At 43.1% G+C, this 21,529-nt stretch overlaps 1 protein-coding gene across 1 annotated transcript in view; it reads right to left on the bottom strand.

The window, feature by feature from the left end:
* Positions 1-18,741, bottom strand: part of LOC306914597 (phospholipid-transporting ATPase ABCA1) — a 272,775-nt gene extending 254,034 nt beyond the window's left edge. Inside the window, exons 1-2 of the mRNA XM_079491713.1 lie at positions 18,678-18,741; positions 17,937-18,044 (exon numbers count right to left, since the gene is read on the bottom strand). The gene's annotated coding sequence lies outside the window, so the exon portion shown is untranslated. The remainder of the gene's footprint in view (positions 1-17,936; positions 18,045-18,677) is intronic.
* Positions 18,742-21,529: the final 2,788 nt, after the last annotated feature.

Raw genomic sequence — 21,529 nt, 5'->3', positions numbered from 1 at the left:
AAAAAACATATTTTTGACTATTTAGCATCTTTCCTTCATTCAGGCACTGAGGTTTGTACCGTATATTCAAAACTGGCCTCTTTATTTCACTCTCAAAAAGGTACGCGAGACAAAGCATGTAAAACTACAGCATGGCCTCATTTTTTTATGTACAGTATTCATCTAATCCATCAAGAATAATGTTTCATATCTATACACGTATACTGTAGTCTAAATACAATATGTGCTATAAAGAGATGATTGAATGGCTGATTTTGAGCAGTATAGCCGTTCTGTCCTTGTGAAACATGTCCTGGTGTTCTCTGCATTACTAGAAGAGCCAAAACAGTAGACAGCTCAAATCCACACCCAAATGAACCCAGGCTATATTCACCTCTCTTCACAGGAAAGACATGGCATTCGATGTCACCCTTCATTGCCTGGACCAAGGGCCAATGTCAGGCTCATTTTGCCAATGGTTATTTTCAGCAACAATAGCAGCACTGTGGGAAAGGATCCAAGAGAGAGTGGTAAATACTGTAGGGTAATAAGAGATAACATCACACTGGTGGAAAATATACAATGGGACTAGAGGACACTAGACTAACTCAATGTGGTCCAATTGTTTCTTAGAAGCACTGAGAAAACTGTGGTGGTCTCAAAAACATAAGGGAAACTTTGACAGAAAAAGACTCGCTCACCATATAAAAAAATAGAAGTAAAACTCCTTAAACTGAGACTTAAGAAAATATTCTCTTTATTTTATCATGCTCATAAAGTGCTCTGTGCTCAAAGTGCAATTAAAAAGCAAACGTTTTGGACCGAAACGTTTGCTTTTTAATTTGCAGTTTAAGGAGTTTTACTATTTTCTATACGGTGAGCGAGTATTTTTCTGTCAAAGTTTCCCTAATTGTTTCTTAACCACTTTATTCAAGCAGCTCCCAGCAAAAAAAATATACAATTTCATTTAACGTGATATAGCTATCAAACGTCTGTATAACTAGGGTACAATTTAGTTTAAAGTGATGCCTAATTGCCTCGTCTTTTCTAAACTGTTACCGTATTAGCCTGACCAATACATCAAATCACTTTCAAAACACATTTTTCGAAACTCGCGAGGTAAAAGGATCGAGAAGCAAACGAGAGAGAGGGGGACAGATGGGTTGATGATGGAGGAATTGCCACCACGTCATCACCACAGCAATCTGGGAACCAGTCGACAAAAAATAAAAACAAGGAAAAACCAGCGCCCTCTGCTGTTTTCTCCTTTGAATTAACCTCTGGGGCAGCACCCAATAGAATGTGGATAACAGGATGTTTACCCGTTTGGCCCCTCCGCACATGTCTTTGTTTACATTCCTAACATGCCTTAAGGCTCATACATAGTCTGGATTTTCGGTGGTTAGGTGACCACCGAACTACAACATGACGTCACGAGCCGCGGTGAAGAGCAAACCACCGCCACCGCTCCAGCCCTTCTCTCTGTTTTTACTCACCACCGAAAAACCGGACTATGAATAGGCCTTAACTCTACACGTTGTAACAGAAGCTATACCGACAGATTCTGCCGCAGAGCTCTGAATCTGTCCCGAGAGGTTTTATCATCACAACAACACAGTGACGAACAGTTTGGCAAAACAGCCTATATGCACCATGCCCGTCACAATATGACATTTCAACCAGAGAGGAGAGGAGAACTTCACAGGAAATGTCACAGGCAGCAAACATGGACCATGACAGGTTGGCCATCGAGGTAATCCATTACTGAGCTCTCATAATGGTGCCCATCTGGATGCGTCCAGAAGCTCAGCTCAATACGGGTCTGCATCAAAGCCCTGTAAAGTGTGTGTGTGTGTGTGTGTGTGTGTGTGTGTGTGTGTGTGTGTGTGTGTGTGTGTGTGTGTGAGTGAGAGAAGATGATCGCAGCGTGGCCAAGACTCAGAGGGAGGACACTGTGACTTGACCCAGTGGTTCCCAAACTGTGGGCCGAGACCCAGTGACTGTTCGGGCCCTAAGAAGAATATTGCAAGTGGGCCCCAAATGATTGCCAATTAAAGCACTTCAATTTCAGTGATAATATACAGTGTTTCCAGTGCAATTAATACATAAATAAATAAAACTGAATTGGGGTGATGGAGACGCACTGTACAGTACATACAGTAGGATTCAAATTGGCTTACTGACGAGAGAGAGAGAGAGAGAGAGAGAGAGAGAGAGAGAGAGAGAGAGAGAGAGAGAGAGAGAGAGACCTTGACCATCTTTATCCCTGCAATACTTGCAGGCTTGTTTGTCCTTGTACTGATTTAATTTGATATTATGAATACAAAAAAAGTATGAATCAGCCCAATAGCACTACCTTGCTTCTTATGTTGCGATGATTTGAAAATTGAATAGAACAATATACATATATATAGTACACGCCTATAAGTGAGCCAACCAATTTCAACCAATAGAACTGTATCATCATGACATCCACCCATGGGACGCACACACACATGACATTCCCCAATTTTATGTGCGTATCCCGTTTCACGAAGGAGAAGGAGATCAGCCGGAGAATCGGAGTGGCAACGGCGGTATTGCAGTCGCTGTACCGCACTGTTTACCGAGCAATCTTCGTTCCTACTCTCACCTATGGTCATGAAGTGTGGGTCATGACCGAAAGAATAAGGTCGCGAATACAAGCGGCCGAAATGAGTTTTCTTCGACGGGTGGCTGGCATCTCCCTTAGAGATAGGGTGAGAAGTTCAGTCACACGAGAGAGACTCGGAGTAGAACCGCTGCTCCTTCGCCTGGAAAGGTGGTGGTGGTGGTTCGGGCATCTGGTTAGAATGCCTCTCGGGCGTCTCCCTAGGGAGGTCCTCGACGCACGTCCCACTGGGAGGAGACCCCGGGGCAGACCAAGGCGTAGTTGGAGGAAACACATCGACTCACTGGCCTTGGAACGTCTCGGAATCCCCCAGGAGGAAGCCACTAATGTTGCTCTGGAGAGGGAAGTCTGGAGCACTCTGGTGGAGCTGTTGCCCCCGCGACCCGACTACGGATAAGCGGTTGAAGATGGATGGATGGATCCCGTTTCACCCAGAAAAACATCACTAAACAGAAGTTTGATACTCTCGAAATGCTGCACCATTTGTTTATGGAAGAAGTACAGTAACTTTAGAAATGTCAAAAAGAAATCACTCACCAGAGCAATATCCAACACCATGCTATAAAAAAAATCAAGAAAAAGGGTAATGATTTATGGGAATGAGTTGCTCAAAGTGCCATCCTCCGTTTATGTGTCACTCAAATATCTGCCAGTGCACATGGCTTAATTGCAGGGAGGCAAGAATTGCGTGTTGCAGTGCAGTGGTGACAGCAAAAGGTCAGACCATGGAGAATAATTTATTGCCATGTTGCCAGTCATAAAGCAAAATGACAATTACAGCCACAGGTAGCTCTATGGGCAATAAAGAGGGGCATAAATATGCTCAAAGCATCAATTATTTATCGTACTCGGAAGGATGTAGGAGGAGGACAAGTCTGTGATCAAAATAGCTGAGCAGCTGAGGAGATGGTACTTTGAGGCTGAAATGTGTGAAGTGAAAACATAAAAGTCAACACCGACATACAGTATATAACCAAATAATCAAGAAGCAAGGTTAGTTTTTTTAGGGTTTTTTGTGATTAGTCAGATTAATTACTTATTACTCAACCCTGTATTATACTTGCAAAAAAAGATGAGATTGTATTGTATTAAACACGATATATGTACAAAAATACCTGTAAAACATGATATTTCCCAACCTGAGTTTAAAGTAATTTCAAAAGCATATTTTGTTGCTTCAAAGAAATGGAGAACGGTCATGCATGCAGGTACTATTACATGTAACACTCAGCGTTTTAGTTACTCCAGTGTTCACCCCTAAAATTTAATTTACAAGAGCTGTATCTCTCACTTTTTCCCCCAATACAAATAATTGTACAGTATTTATGCACTCTATCATTGCACCTTTGTCAGGTGGCATCATTGGTGTTAGCATTATGTTATGCTTTAGCTATTGAAAAATAACAGATCTACAAGCTCATAGCGCGCCACCGAGTGGCGCACTACGAGCTTGTAGGTCTGCTATTTTTGAAAAATCGAAGAACCATTGACATAGAAACATAGCTTTTTCAGATAACTGTCAGGATGTAGAAGAGATTTTTAGAATCTGATCTCAGGTCAAAATGGGTTAAATAAGTCCTGGATTGTAGCTTTACAGTAGATTAATTAAAAATGCATTTGTTTTTCACCGTTATCATAATCAGGAAAGTGAATGTCCCTGCCACGGAAAACAATAAAATAAATGCATAATAATAATAATATCAGGTATCACACTCTGCAAGAGTTAACCAAGATGCGATCAAGACCCGATTTTATTTGTCTTTCTTTAATTCATTATGATGTAGGTGCAGGATCCCATGATACATGCACGAGAACGACAGGACTTCTCTTTCTCGCTCTCTCAGCGCACGCACACACACAGGAATACAGAGGGCGAAATAAAGCCAGACAGGAGTCAGGACGCTATCTTGATTTTCATTAAATAATTCAAAAGGACTTTCAAACTAGGAAGGGTATGGCCTGGTCAGCCTGCAATGACATGCATAAGATCTGGTCATCCCAGCTTAGTAAGATGTTAAAAGTACAAATATTTAGGACGACCGTTGAGTCGATTCTACTCTATGGCTCCGAGACATGGACACTTTCAAAGAAACTAGAGAAACGGTTGGATGGCACTTACACCCACCTTCTAATGAGAGCGCAAAATCTGTCTTGGAAGAGCCACCAATCAACTAATCTAATATATGGCAACCTTCCCCGTGTTTCTTCACTAGTCCGATCCAGAAGAATACAGTTTGCCGGCCACTGCTACAGAGCTGACAATGAGGTTATATTATGTTCCCTTCTTCTCTGGAGTCCTGCCTCAAAGCAGACCAGAGCTAGAAAACTGTCGTTCCCTGATGTCATCGCTAGGGACACAGGCATCAGTAAGCAGGAACTGGGGATGGCAATGAAGGACCGGGAAGTCTGGCGTAATATTGTGAAATCCACGATCTCGACCGCGGTCGAAAAATGATGATGATGATGTATGACACCTGGATTTACCCACGGAATAAAGGTCATATATTATCATCTATCGAGACAGACAGACTTTCTGTCTGTGAGCATAGCTGTCCTGTGTTCTCATTGGCTGTAATATGGACCTTCTCTGGGTGCAGCGACTGCAGTCGCAACCCACTTCATACGGTATGATATCCAGTCGGCGAGAGAGCCAAGTACCAAACCAGCTAGATATTCAGAAACGCATCGGCGAGTGCTTTGATCGCCGCCAGAACTTCTCGCAGAGCTTTTCTCACACAGTGAGCAAAACCTCTGTGATCAAAGCCCTATCTTGCGTCAGATCGAGGGTTTCGTCTGTGAGCGAATATTGTGCAGTGTAAGGGCCATTATCCATGGTGCACCCGATCACATACTGTACCAACTGTAGTTGATCATGTCCTCACGGACCAGTGCAATGTTATAATAACGATCATGACGATCCCCAATAATTCTAGGAGGTTGCCACTTGCCACCCATGAGTGTACAGTAAATAACAGGTGGCAGCCTGGCTGGTTTTCCTGACCTTAGGGGAAACAAACCTAGATGAAACACACCAATACATTGAAGTGCCCTGAGCACAGGCTTGAAAAGTGGCAGAGACATGTGTCATGCCCTTTGTGGAACTAATTGCTGCGCAGAAGAGGGGCCTCAATGTCAGATGCACTTCACAGCAATGAGCCACGCGCCAACACCCTGGGAGGGCAGACTATTTGTTGGACAGCTGTGCATATGGAGAGGGACACACACACACACACACACACACACACACACACACACACACACACACACACACACACACACACACACACACACACACACACACACACACACACACACACACACACACACACACACACACACACACACACACACACACACACACACACACACACACACACACACACACACACACACACACACACACACACACACACACACACACACACACACACACACACACTTTTTTTTTTTTTAAATGGCTTCTTTCAGTCTGCGTGTAATGTCCCCGAAATGTTTAGCACATTTGAGTGAGAGCACTGGGAGTGCTTCGACTTACAATTACACCATAAAGACAAAAAGGAGAGGGGCGAGTATAAGCGGCGCAATGAAATGCAAAGTTGCCCGCCTCCTCTGTGGCTGCTGTCATCTGTATTCTGGGTCACTCCGAGATGCTCCTTTATATATTTCATTCTGCCGCTGCTCACTTCCATTCACAGCAGCTGGTGCATTTCATATCCCTTCATATGATGGGATGTACCCGTTGTTTCCCCCCTGGAGACTTAAGTCCATGAAATGTCAATTTCAAATAAACTGTGGAGGGAAGAAAAAAAACAGCCAATACAAAATCCAGCCCAGGCACAGGGGATAAAAGAGCAGTGGTTGCAAAAGAAAGAGATGAGAGGGGATGGGATGCTGGGGAGTATGAGGAGAAATAAACAAATACATGCACTTGGGGGGGTGGGGGGGGATGCGCAGCCTGCCCACAACACCATATTTTATGTCTCCGATTGTGACCTTGACCTTTTCTACCCAGAAGTTAATGATTTTGTTGGGCAACCCACAAATGACCAACAACTCTCGTGAAAAGCCTGTTGTCAAGTTATTTTCCACACACAAACAGACAGGGAAGATATACAATACAATATACCCTACCATATGCATTGCTGCAGGGGGCAGGTAAGGTTACCAATGGGAGTGAGGGGGCTTAGACACATGCATTCTCTGATGCGTTTTGGGGCAAGGATGCGATTGGCCTGTATATGTGCTATAATAACATCAAGACATTCTAGACACACGCATTAGTGAAATCCTTATGCCTTCCTACACCCCCCCCCCCCCCCCTGCATGAGCAAAACAGCAAATCAGCCTCTCATTCCACCACATTTTCTGCTATGGGCAATTTGAGGGGCCGGTGACCATTACACTGTTAAAGTGCCACTGGAAGCCCAGAGCGGGGAGGGTTAATGAACCCACCTTTTCCATCATGCCGAGCGAGCATTTTTATGGCACAGAAATTAATTACTTGTGACAAATACAACAGTGCTCGGATGAGTTGTCATTCCTGCCGGGCAGCCTGTGTGAGTGAACAAAAACATTTTTTCAGCATGGTTATACTAGCTATGAAGTTGCCCAATCAGTGCTCCATCTATATGGACTGATTAGGTGCATTGGTTCTTAGGACACAAATATGCCCCCTAAGCTACCATCACACACGCAGGCACGCGCGCGCACACACACACACACACACACACACACACACACACACACACACACACACACACACACACACACACACACACACACACACACACACACACACACACACACACACACACACACACACACACACACACACACACACACACACACACACACACACACACACACACACACACACACACACACACACACACACACACACACACACACACACACACACACACACACACACACACACAAGATCAATGCAAAAAAAGAAAAAGAAAATAGGCCTATTGTTCACAAGCCTTCACAGTGCCAATATGCTGTTTCCATAGTAAACCTTTGTAAAATGTCTGCCATTTCCCCTCCGAGCTTTGCAGAATAAGCATGCAAAATGACCGTTCTTTGTCCCTGGCATACTCACACACAGGGAGGGAAGACTTAGCTGCAGGGCTTGGCGTGTTTTACGCAGTGCAGATAGATGCTCGGAAATGGTAATGAAATAATTTGCTCCCATCTCTCCCACAAGCGGTTGCCATGATTAAAATGACATGTTTTAGCACCCCCCGTTAGCAGCATATCGACCCCATTAATCACACCGGTAAACGCCATTTCCTTGTCCGGACCGGCCTACAGTATACCCAATGAACTGTACTGTTCATTGGTTCCATCCATGTGTTGGAGACCGCCAGGATTATTAAGCCATTTTGACCTGAGACCAGATTCTAAAAAATGTCTTCTACATCCTGACAGTTTTCTGAAAAAGCTATGTCTCTATGTCAGTCGTTCTTCGATTTTTTAAAAATAGCAGACCTACAAGCTCGTAGCGCGCCACTCGGTGGCGCGCTATGAGCTTGTAGATCTGATATTTTAATAGCTAAAGCATAACATAATGCTTACACCAAAAGGGGTTCCCGCCCAAAATGGGTTAAGCCAATAAAGAATATGGAGTTTTAATAATTAAGATCATGCTGTTCTACCATTATTGCATTCACTGTCCCTCACAGACCCTGCAGTGACATTACGATATTGCATATAAATGGAGTATTAGCTAAATATAAAAAAAGATGTCCAAAGGTTAGCTGGGAAAAAAAATAATAATACGCAATGATCTTATTAAAGATGTTTGGTACCCTTTGTGTAATATAGGGTGAACCACCTCTTTAAACATCTCTTTGATGACCAGACTTTTATTACAGTATATCAAAATACAGCAGAATGTGCTTCTGTGTATCTCAATACGCTTTAAATCCCTTGCACTGTACAAAGAGAATGGGGTCTTTTAAAGGAGATAGTACTAATCCTCGTTTATGAATCATAACTTTCTATGATGGCAATGGAGAAACAGTGAGAGATAAAAGAAGTGAGAAGTTTAATGTGGTTCTCAAAGCAAAATAAGCTGTGGAAGGCACTTAACCAGGCTCCAGCGGACACCAGCCTCAGTGCGAATGCTAAACTAAAGCAACAGCAAAGCAATTAAATAGCTATTAATTTCTTCTAATGGTCACATTTGGCAGAGGAATGACAAATTTGGGTTCAATGAAGAATACTTATAGTGGCTGGATGCTTGCATTTTAGTGTCTGTGCAATGCTGCCCATAACACAACAGAGAAATTACCCAGACAGAACCCCACAGCAATTAATTATTATAATATAGTTTGCAGTTGCATGGCAGTCTGCTCATGTTCCCACCAGGGCAGAACATATTTGAAAATGTTTGGATTAAAATCAGTTCTTGTTTTCCTGCTATGGTATAATAACACAATCTAATACAACGGAATCAAAATGCTGGCATATAAATATATGCACATAATTATGTGCAAATGGAAAATACTACAAGTCAGAGTCTGACTGGTTGCGTTCTTTTAGTTTTTTAGTCCATGAGCCAGACCTCCAAAATCGGAATGTTAATGAATTGAGTGGGCAAAACCATACTGTATAAAATTGTTTATAGGATCAATATAAGTAAATGAATATATGACAACCCTTCCACAGTAGTAGCTTTTTCATATTTTCTATTTTTTGCATATTTTCCTATATAATGCCTAATTTGCATATTTAAATGTACAATTTCAGAAGATTTGTAATACAATAAATCGTTGTCTTCGTGTAAGTAATCTACTGGGGAAGTTTCATGGTGATAACTATTAATTACATTTTTACCTATTCACCTATTACGTAGGCTACTGTATATACCTTAATACCTGTAGGCCTACTGTAGGTGAAAATAACAAAATGTGTGATAAATATGAAAAAGCTACTCCTGTGGAAGGGTTATTATATTAACCCATTTAGACCTGAGGCTGATTCTAAAAAGAAAGTCTTCTAAATCCTAACAGTTTTCTGAAAAACCTATGTTTCTATGTCACTGGTGCTCAAACTATTTCTTGTCAAGGACCCCCAGAATTATCTGTATTTGGCTGCGGACCCCCATCTTAAAATATGTTGTTCCAGGGACCCCCAGAAGCAAAGGCAGCACTCGCCCAGCAGTTTGCTGTCACCCAGGCTGATATGTTGATCTGACCCCCCATTCCAAAGCGCCAGCACTCGCCCAGCAGTCTGCTGTCACCAGGCAGATGTGTGTCGCTTCTCGCCCTCAGGCGTCTTACTGGTAATATTGGTGACGTCAAAAACATACTCAAGCTTTTTATATTTGTATTTCAACAATCTATGGTACAACGTCTAAAGCACATGAAGCTCATTTATGTCCAGTGTTGCTAGTTACACGACACACAAAATAAGGCACACATCGCAAAGGGGTTTTATTTTGTCTCTTGATTAAGCATTGGTGTTTTTTTTTCTCATATAACATGGATTAAACTAAGATGGTCTCCCATTCCCAGGTGTGCCTGCATCTTATACATTGCTGGTTAAATGACGGATTCAGCTAGTTGGACCCACAGGAGACACAAACTGCTGAGGAAACAGATCTGGTCAAGCGCAAAATGAAAGCGTGTGACCAAGGGAGCAGCAGCAATCCACCAAAGCTGAGGTGAAGCCTTGGGCAGGGGACTAGTAGTCACCATGCCAAAAGTGATATAATGATATCAGGTGACAAAAAAGAAAAAAAAGCTCTCCACTCACTGAAAACATCAAGTGGAAACACAGGTGTGCCACATATACCTCACTGGTCATGCCACGCATCATTTGGCAATGCAGTTCAGCAGTGATGGAAGAAGTACTCGGATGTTTTACTTAAAAGTGTAGCCTTTAGTAATACTTTGTTCGATTTTGTTGGATATTGATGTCCCACTACTGCTGTAGTCTACTTCAGGGGTTCCCAAACCTTTTTGGACCAGGTACCCCTTTTGGGGTAGACATTTTTCCAGGTACCCCCTCATCTGAAGCGGCCGGAGAAACCTTTCAAGTGTCCTGAGTATTTTTGTTGTTTCTGCAGCATGTGTCCTGCTGTTACTGTTTGGGGTCACGACAGGTTGACTGATGTTGTAGTTTTAGTAATCATGTCAGCTATTGGCCCAAAGCAAACATGGGAGAAACACAATGAACAACACAAAAAATTTGTTTATTGCGCAACTTGGCAGAAATGACCACGTAGATAAACATAATTTTGATGTTAAAAAAGTTATTTTTTTAAAAAGAAAAAAGCTTTTTTTGGGGGGGGGGGGGATTATTTCTGGTACCCCCTGGCTATGCGTCGCGTACCCCAAGGGGTCCGTGGACCCCACTTTGGGAACCGCTGGTCTACTTGACAGATGTTGACGCAACCCATGTTGCGTCAACATGGGTTGATGCAATTCTTCAAAGATTAATTTATTTTGTTTTGGCTTTTCTGCCTTTATTGATAAGTACTGTATATAGTAGAAGTAGTATATAGTAGAAGTAGAGAATGACAGGAAACAGAGAGAGAGAGAGAGAGACGGGAGTGGGACACAGCAAAGAGCACCCAGGGTGAATGGACTAAGCTCGAGATGCTTGTTTACAGCCAGACCCTGCTCATAGAACATTTCATGGTAGGGGTTCAATGCCTTGCTCAAGGGAACTTCAGCGGTGGTAATTTGAACGTGCCGGTCCGGGGATTCGAACTGGCGACCTTCCGATAACAAGACCACTCGCAAACCGTTCGGCCACCGCTGAACCTCTGTCAGAGCCAGATTGGCCATATTGTGTGTGTGTGTGTGTGTGTGTGTGTGTGTGTGTGTGTGTGTGTGTGTGTGTGTGTGTGTGTGTGTGTAATTCATTAAATAAGTGTTTAATTAAACAGTGTTTAAATAATTAATATATATATATATCTGTAACGCCCAAGTCCCTATACTTGGGTGATACTGGCTGCCGAGGAAGTTCAGACGTGTGATCAAAATAACTGATGTCCAAAAATGTCCGTTGAGTAGAAGTTAAATTATATTTATTATAGTGCTCAAAGTCCTATACTTTGTCATATAAAACAAACATAACATAAATCATCAAACGCACAGGATACAGATCACCAGCCCTCATGAACACAGTCAAAAACTGGTTTACCTCTGCCACTGGCAACACCTGATACCAATTAGGGCCAGGGTTAAATACCCTCCCTCCCTGTAACCATGGCAACCTAGATTGGCAACTTGAATGAACCATGGAAAACAATATGGTGGCTCAAATGGCTCTTACACACCCACCCCTAATTGCTACTGGCATACAAGAAAGAGCAATTTTAAAAAACTAAAAATACAAAAGAGCCATAAATACAAAATACAAATCATTTAAGGCAACTCATATTCATTTCAGTTTTACAGTTTTACAAAAAAGCAGATTTCAGAGAGGGGATGAATGACTGAGTCAGACCTGTCACCTGCTTAAACTCAAGTCTTTTATACGTTTCTTTCTTGAGCTCTCCCATCTTCTTTTCCTCCCGTTTCTTGAGCTTTGCCATCTTTTCTTTCTCTTTCTTTGGCTCTGCCATTTTTCTCTCTTTCTCCTTTTCGAGCTTTTAGCTGCCACCTTCTTGACAGCAGCCAGGGACATGTTGCTCCATTCCTTGGAGCCTGAGGCGGACACGACCTCGACGACCAGCTCAGTGATGCTGGGGCCGGTCTTCTTGGGTCGTGGAGCTGCTGCCTCTCTCTTGGCAGCCTTCATGGCCGGAGCTGGAGAGAAGGATGGACTCTTTTCTGCAACAAGTGGCTCGGTCACCACTCTACTCAGTCTCTTTGTGACAGCTGATTCTTCAGTAAAGCTGCTAGTCATGGTGGAATCTTGCTCTGCCTGCAACTCCTGTGGCCTTGGAGCCTCGCACTCACACCCATAGTCTTTGTCACAGAATTGCGCAACACAAGCTTCAACATCAAATATGACATCGTCCTCTTTGTCACAGTGATTTGTGGCAACAGAAACCTCAATGTCGATCACATCATCATCATCATCATCAGGGCAATAATTTGGACCATACAACCACTTGTCCATTTCATCACTAAAATGATCATAACTTAGATCTTTAGCTTTGTTCCATATTGTATCATTGTTGGCATCAATCACACTCATGAATTCACAAAATGCATCTTTTGCCTCTTTTATATATTGTTCATCATTGAATGACTGCAAACTTTCCAACTTGTCAGACAACACTTCTTCTGGCGTCCTTGTGACCATGAGTTTTCTGGTGACAGCCCCACTGACACCAGACTCAAGTTGAAGCACATTGTCATTCTTTGGCTGTTTACCAGCGCAAGATAGCGCCTCCCCGTCGCCCATGAATGAAATAAACATCAATGTTCAGTGTTCAGATGGTCACACAGTTAAAGAGTTAATAGTGCATGCACATGCTCCATTGTTGTTACTGTTGAGCGCTGCCTGCGCCCAGTGCGCCGCTGGATAAACACTAACCACGGCGCTGACGGTGGTCAGCGCAAAATATGTTCTGTGTCTTTGCGGCTCGGTCCAGTACCGACCCGATCTCGGCTGGCCTGCTGAAGTGATGACGTCCCCGGTGGCACCCCTGTAGCTCCGGGCGGCAATCAATCACTTGCTTCAGGTAACAGCAGCAGTCAGCAGAACTTGTTTGTAGAGCAGTGGGCGATCAGTCCGCTCCACGCCAACACACAGTGTCACACACGCCTTGTCCGTGCGTGTCCAAAACGAACCTGTTTGTAGTCCGACTTGTTCCCTATAAACAAATCTTCTTGAACTGAGGCAGTTTTTGACCTAATGTAACGCCCAAGTCCCTATACTTGGGTGATACTGGCTCCCGAGGAAGTTCAGACGTGTGATCAAAATAACTGATGTCCAAAAGTGTCCGTTGAGTAGAAGTTAAATTATATTTATTATAGTGCTCAAAGTCCTCTACTTTGTCATATAAAACAAACATAACATAAATCATCAAACGCACAGGATACAGATCACCAGCCCTCATGAACACAGTCAAAAACTGGTTTACCTCTGCCACTGGCAACACCTGATACTAATTAGGGCCAGGGTTAAATACCCTCCCTCCCTGTAACCATGGCAACCTAGATTGGCAACTTGAATGAACCATGGAAAACAATATGGTGGCTCAAATGGCTCTTACAATATCAATGCAGTTTCAAGAAAGAAAGAAAGAATTAAGAAGCATGTTCAGGCCAGGTTTTAGCTGGTCTAAAGCATAATAGCGTTCTGTTCCTTCTAGATAGCAACGTGCCAACTAATTGCCTGAGAACACTTCATTGTGGTCAGACCACCACATGGCAAAGAATTCTCTTTTTTTGTCAGGTCGGTGAAACCTGACTAATGACAGCTCATGAAAACTAGACGACATCATCATAGTCTAGCCCTAGTCACACTGACGGCCTAGCCTGATTGGCTGCCTCGTCTGCCTCCTCTGGCCAATGGAACAGCAAGCAACGGCATACGGTAACTCAATGCATCCATGCACACACGCACCTCTGGCCAATGAGATGGGACAGCAAGCAACGGCATGCCAACAGCATCCATGCACACACGCACAGAATCACTCACGACGAGTGGACCGTTTGAAAATGCGGGTCCTACATGCATTAAGCCATTAACGTTGGTCCGGCTGGTTTCGTTTTGTCCAACGCGATTACGTGAAACAGCATGGCTGCGCTTGCAGTACTAGGCTACTAACCAAAACAAACACATTGTACCTTTGTGTCGCACATGGATATACAGACAGTTCCCCTGTGCTGCTGTGCACAGCGGAGATAATGTACAACTCCAGGTACGACCTACAAAACTGACTGAAGCTGATCATTCACAACTGTAACTATCTCCAGAGACAATCTCCTCTCTCACAAGACAACTTCTCTACAATGTCATTCTAGCCTTAAAACCTACATTTATATGTTATTCAATATATAACTTTTAGGGATGCCGCCGATTCATCGATTTTCCGATTAATCATCGGAGTCTCCGAAATCGATTTTAATATTTCATAATCGAAAATCAAAAAGAAAAAAATAGCCAAAATATAGGCTAATAGAGCACCGAAGTCTGACGTCACTTTCAGTAGAGGGCACCAACACACAGGTTTGTGTATTTTTTTATTTGTATTGAAATCTCCATAGGGCGATTTTATGTCGCTTCATATAAGAACTGTGTTTGAAAAATAAACCGACCACCCCGGCGTTTCTGTCAGGGGAGTGGCTGTGCGTCGTTAATGATGTCCATTCATATTTGATACAGCCAGTTTCTAGAGAAAATGGAATTAATGTGACCGCAAAAGCCTTGAAACTACATATGAATGCAATGTCGCTGTCGCTGAGCATATACGTCACGCCCAGCTGTCAACATATTGCGTTCCTGAGATTCCTCGTTGACGTAAGCTCAGCTGGTGGTGACTCGACTCGTACTAACCACGATACATTATATATCAATAAAATTAAAATAAACGTAATTAACGTTGAGTTTCTGTTGTGCGACGGGCTGCGGGCAGAAGCAGCCTACCCGGAAATGTAGTCTCTGGGTTGTTTGGCTCGTTTCTTTTTTTTTTTTTAAGATTTTTTTTTGCGGCTTACGCCTTTTATTGTTTTTTGAAGGGACAGACAGTAGGCTGACAGGAAACGGGAGAGAGATGGGGGAAGACATGCAGTAAAGGCCGTGTCGGGCTCGGGAGTCGAACCCGCGGCACACTGCGACTGGATTACCAGTCGGGTGCCCAGACGGTTACGCCACCGCCTGGGCCGTTTGGCTCGTTTCTAACGCTTATTTTGTTACTCTTTGGGTATATTTGTACATTTCCACCTTCAGTCGATGCTTCATATCCATATGAGTGAAAAGGCCGGGGTGATCGGTTTATTTTTCAAACACAGTTCTTATATGAGGCGATCTAAAATCCCCCTATGGAGAGTACAATGCTTATAAAAAAATACACGAACCATGGGACTGGGCCCTCTACTGATAGTAGAGGGCAGTGACGTCAGACTAGTTAACTGAACGTTTTCTGTTTATATCAAGTACTTCATACCAGCCCCTTATGAAACTACTTCTCCCCAAACCCAAATGGATTTCATTTTCCATCCTGAATGGCAGTAACTAGCATATAATGAGAACTGAGAAGATCTCCACAAAGGTTTACTCATCAAAACTGATTATAAAACTGTAACCATCAAAGTAATCCATCTGTAATATTGAATATGAGTGACTTCACGTTAAGGGTGTAAAACAGGCAGGTGAAATTATTTGTCATATTTGCTCCATCAATGCAGTTTCAAGAAAGAAAGAAAGAAAGAAAGACTAATGTTCAGACCAGCTGCAGGTTTTAGCTGGTCTAAAGCATAATTGCTTTCTGTTCCTTCTAGATAGCAATGCACCAACAAATTGCCTGACAACACTTCATCGTGGTCAGACCCACATGCCTAGGTTCTCTCTTTATTGTTTATTTTACACATGCTAATTTGTATTTTTGCATCAATGAAATTGATGCAAACAAACAAAACTAACAAAAAACACAGACTAAAGATTAATACATGGCAATGTTTTGAACACATGGCATGGCTCTTTACTTTTTATCTCTATACCATAGTTAATGACTGTTCAGTGTTCATAGTCTCTCTATTCTTACTACTGTATGTATCTGTTCTTTTGTCCTACTAACCACAATTCTGCTATGACACCTGAATTTCCCCGTGGGGATCAATAAGGTCTATCTATTTTAGGATACTGTAGGTGCACACATACTGTAGGTGTACAAATAGGTATAAGTGCATTTGCTACAGCACTTACACAATGTGGGTACTGAGTGTGTGTGGGCGCTTAGTTTACAATTCTGTCCGTTACAACTCTGTCACTCCCACCCGTGTGAGTGGTGCAACTCCGTGTAGGGGTCCCCGGGGGGTCCCCAGAACTTCTAGACCCACAAGAACGTGCCCAGGGTGCCCGCCCGGTTCCGGCGAGCCGCCCCGCGTACGAAACCGTCGAGAAATGACAGTTACCGTGTGGGGGTCCCCAGGGGGTCCATCTACTGTACTGTACTGTCACAACCAAAATCATCATATATACAGTTAATGTAAGTGTGTGTATGTGTATGTGTGTGTGTGTGTGTGTGTGTGTGTGTGTGTGTGTGTGTGTGTGTGTGTTAGGCTGCGCAATAGAGACAGTTGATGGTGAAAACCAACCAAACGCTTATTTTCGTGCTCGGACACAGCCAGCCGGCCGCAGCCAGCCAGCCAGACAGCCGGCCGGCCGGCCGGCCAGCCAGCCAGCCAGCCAGACAGACAGCCAGCCAGGGACACACAAAGCTCCGTAAAGGAGTGGCTGCACCACTCAAAAACATGGTACCCAATGTCTTCCTGCTGGACACGGCAAGGGTTGGTTAACGTTATGACATACCATACTACCATACCATACCATACTACCATACCACCATACCATACTACCATACCCTACCATACTACCATACCATACCATACTACTTGTGTGCATCATGTCCAGGCCAGGGTACTTGTGCATCAAGCTGCCTCATGCTAAGGGAACAGGAGATAAGCTCCTGACCTTTAGGACACATGGCTCTGGAACTGTTGGCTTTCAAGGCTACTTAATTACTTACCAAATCCAAATCTATAATTTGATTTCAATGAATCTCTCTAGTGCCCACAGATAAGGCTTGGGTCCTGAAAAGGTACAGTGACTGGATGGACACACCCCATATCTGTTTGAATATTTACCCATATCAAAACACACATGCTTGCAAGCTCTCCTTTTCTTACATGCACACACGCGCGCTGACACTCACTCACTCACTCAAAATGTGGAGGGCTACATACTGTGCAGGGGTTGACACTAAGGTCTCAGAGGCACTTGCCCGTCGGGCAATTACAGATCATGCCCACTTGCCCGAAAAAATAATCGTCCTTTATAAAATCATAGGTAAAATTTTAAATACTTTCTGGGACTGTGAGAAAAAACGTTTTTTTTATGCCAAATACCTACATAGCTATGAATATGAATAGTGTAGTAACTTAGTAGCTCTTGCGTCTCGTCAAAAACTAGCACTTGTCCGGTCGGGCAACCTGAAAGCAAACTCCACCTGCCCGAAAGTTTTATTTACCTGCCAGGGGCAGGTGGGCAACCCTTCAACGCCTGCTGTGTACCACACAGCACACACACACCTATAATAAATTAGAACTCTTTGACACACTGTCTGCTACACCAACAGACCACACCTTTCTTTGTAGAAAATGTGTTTTCTTACCTTATGGCGCCTCATCTTGGCCTTTCTGGATGCAGTCATAGCCTTCCGTTTAGCCAGTTCACACTCAGTGGCAATATTGCCAGCAGGTTATTGAGCCTCTGCTGCTGCCTAATTGTTGAGCACATGAAGTTGTTTTTTATTATTTTCAGTTTACTGAAGGACCTCTGCTGTCAGATACGGTAAAGTGGCTAAATAACAAACTGTAAACTTAGCCTCCTGGCTTGAAGCAGCTTTTTGAGCTGAATGAAAACATAATGGTCATTAAATCTTTGCCTAAACTTCAAGACTTTGCCAGCTCCCTAATTTTCTTCCCCTTATCCTTACTTCCTTACTTACAGTCAAACAAATATATGTAGTAGCACTAAAATAAAGCTTTGACACTAACAAGTAGCCTAAAGTCAAGGTTATTATTATATTTACAGCTACCTTACATGCAGGTACGAACAGCCATAGAATAAACCTGTGTCCATATTATAAGGTAAATGCTTGCAGTTTGGCTGGTGAGACAATGCTTAGTAATGCAAATAATGCCTAGGAAGAGGAATATATACTTATATATGGTCATGGTCATGACTCATGTATATTGATTCTTAAAAACGCGCACAGCTGCAGTGCATAATATATGTAGGTAGTATAGGCTAGCTAGCTAGACCACTGCTAAAAATTAAACCGTTTAACTGGTCTCAGGCATTCCTGTAGAGTACCCCATGTTAACAATGTTTGTTGTGGACCGTAACTTACTTACGACAGCAGCAGCATTATTGTTTGACTGCATGGTATCACTCTGCAGTCATTGAAGTCTCCATTCCCGCCCCACGCCCACAGGCCTTGAATTCTTGTGCTTTCAGCCTCAACCTCTCTTTTTCTTGCTGGGAATGGCCTTCTTGGGGTCCATATTTGATAAAGCTAACATGAGTCAAACTTAAATTAATCTCTCATTCTCAGCAACATGAGTCTCACAACAACTATATTATCTCATCCCTCTCCCACGTTGCTTCTGTTTACAACTGGTGTTGGGGGCGGGGCGGAAAGCAAACCAATCACGTCCTACTCTTGATTCTTAAAGGACCACTTCACCACTTTTCAACCTACCTTCATATAGGCCTAATTGGTCCTCACTATAATGCCACATGTATTTCCTACTTGTAGTTGTTGGTCTGTGTCAGAGAGTAATCTAGTTGATTCTAGTAAGAGAGTGGCGACACTAGCGTTGACTCACATTGTAACAATGGAATGCGGAAGTGCTCATTCTATCTCAATGGGATAGTTCCAGCCATAGGAGTAATGTTTGGAACTATAGCCCATAGGGGATGTGGGCAGTTCAGAAACCCATCCAGGCGCCCACCAGTGACATCATCAATGGCGAATGAAACAGCAGGCTTTCTATTCCTGAAAAGTTGCAATGTGATAATGGAAGCCATATCGTTCTCACGATAATGAAAATATAAATATATGGTGCAGCCACTCAAAGGAACAGCAATGTCTGTCCCTATGTATGTCTGTATGTATGTCCCTATGTTTAGGGTACCAAAGTGGTGCTGTTGAGCTAGAAACAGAGAGAGAGTGTTGCACTGTTAGACCATGATGGGAAGCTGAGTTTTTAGCAGCCATTACGTGATTTCGGGTGTGATAGTACAGTACAGTACAGTACAATGACAGTACAGTACAGTAGAGGGACCCCCTGGGGACCCCCCACACGGTAAAGGTCCCTGCACACCGGACGCGTTTTCGGATTTTTAGCTGTGTTTTTCCGTCGGTTTTCCGAATAACGCGTCCAGTGTGCAACCACCTTAACTCTGTCATTTCTCAACCGTTGCGGACGCGGGGCGGCTCTCCGGAACCATGACGGCCCCCTGGGCGCGTTCCTGTGGCCTCATATGAGACACAGACTGAGTAGAAAAAAAATATGGTATTTAACATGAACCAAAATAAGATAAGTTGAAAAGTGGTGAAGGGGTCCTTTAATAGCCATGGATCACATGAGCTCGTCCCCCTTTTTTGGCATTAGAATCACCAACAATTTGGCCCCGGGTATCAGAGGAGAACCAAGGCTTATTTCTTCACCCTCCCAAGTCCCAATGACTGATTGTGGGGGTTAGCAGAGATGGAGTACTTGTACAGAGGCTGGGGAATTGGGAATTGGCTTTACTAAATTGGGACTTAAAGGGGAGAAAATGTTTTTTCTTTTGTCTTGAAGGGGCATGTTTTGCGCAACAACATAGTCTTTTCATTATATCTGCCCTATGATCTCTGAGATTTATGTTTGTTTACCTCTGAGTCACTGATACTTATAGAGCGGTCTAACCTATTCCATACAGTATGTAACTGACTACACTTGACCACTGAAGGCTGTACTCTTGTGTAAAATCTGATGTTTTATTTAATTATTTTCTACGAACCTGTGACTTGATGACATTCATACTTGCCTTGGGCTTCTGTTATAAAGATTTTGAAAAGAAAAAGAATCACCAACAATTTAATGTATCTTTGTATCCTAAAGGTTTAGGCCAGGGTTAGCCATTTCACTCTAAATCTATGGCCAGACTCACATCAGCAATGCTCTAGTAGTGTCTAGTCTAGGGTGAATAGGCTACTTTATTTAACTGTCTTTATATAATCGCTCATCCTCACCATTTTTGTAGTTCAAAAGCTTACTACCGTAACATCATCGATGGCGAATCTACAATAGCCTATAATAATAATAATAATAATAATAATAATAATGACAACAATAATATCATGAGCATTGAGGACCATGCAATTACAGTATATTGGCATATCACACTGAAGACTGCATATGAGGAAGGTGTGATGTGAAATAATCATAATAATCATTGGTGAAAATAAATAAATGAATGAATAGTGTTAAAGAGGAGAATACACTAATCACTGTATAGACTTAATCATAGTTAATAATAATAGTTTTCTTGGCTTTAACAGCCATACAGTACTGTACTCTGTACTCTATATGCCTGCTGCACTAAATATGAAGCCATCACAACTGCATGAGCACATTGACAGCACAGGGGGAAAATCTCAATGAGTCTACATGCAGGCCAATTTGTATACCTTCTAGAAGGCAGTGGGCACCCACATATTTTAGGGAGGCATACTATGATCCGACGGAGCATTGGTTCGAAGGAGCATTGGTCCGAGGTGCGTTGGGGGTCGGGAGAGGGTTGGGGTTAGGTTTAGGTGTGCTGCCCCGGGGGAGGTTAGGGTGAGGGTTTGAGGTAGGTTGTCGTTCGGACCAATGCTCTGTCGGACCAAACACGTGAACTCCATATTTTATACACAGCAAAGTCAAAGAAACACAGCAGGTTATATTTCCAGAGGTAGAAGTCAAAGCTGCATTCATAAAACAGATAATCTAATCATTCTGCATATCCTTCTTGGCAGCCAGTGGGGAGTTACATTTAATTGACAATATTTGTGTCTGACTGCTAAATAAGCAATGGCATAGATTGCCATTAAGCCCTTCTAAGTGTGTGCACAGGTAATTAAGAAAACACAGACAGATGCTGTGGGTGATGGGACAGCATCAAAGGACTCTTTTGATCTAATCCAGTCACATTATTTCTCCTACAGGGATT

The sequence above is a fragment of the Electrona antarctica genome, assembly GCF_951216825.1.
Source record: "Electrona antarctica genome assembly, chromosome: 21".
NCBI classification, from domain to species: domain Eukaryota; kingdom Metazoa; phylum Chordata; class Actinopteri; order Myctophiformes; family Myctophidae; genus Electrona; species Electrona antarctica.
This window is presented reverse-complemented; position numbering and strand designations above follow the sequence as displayed.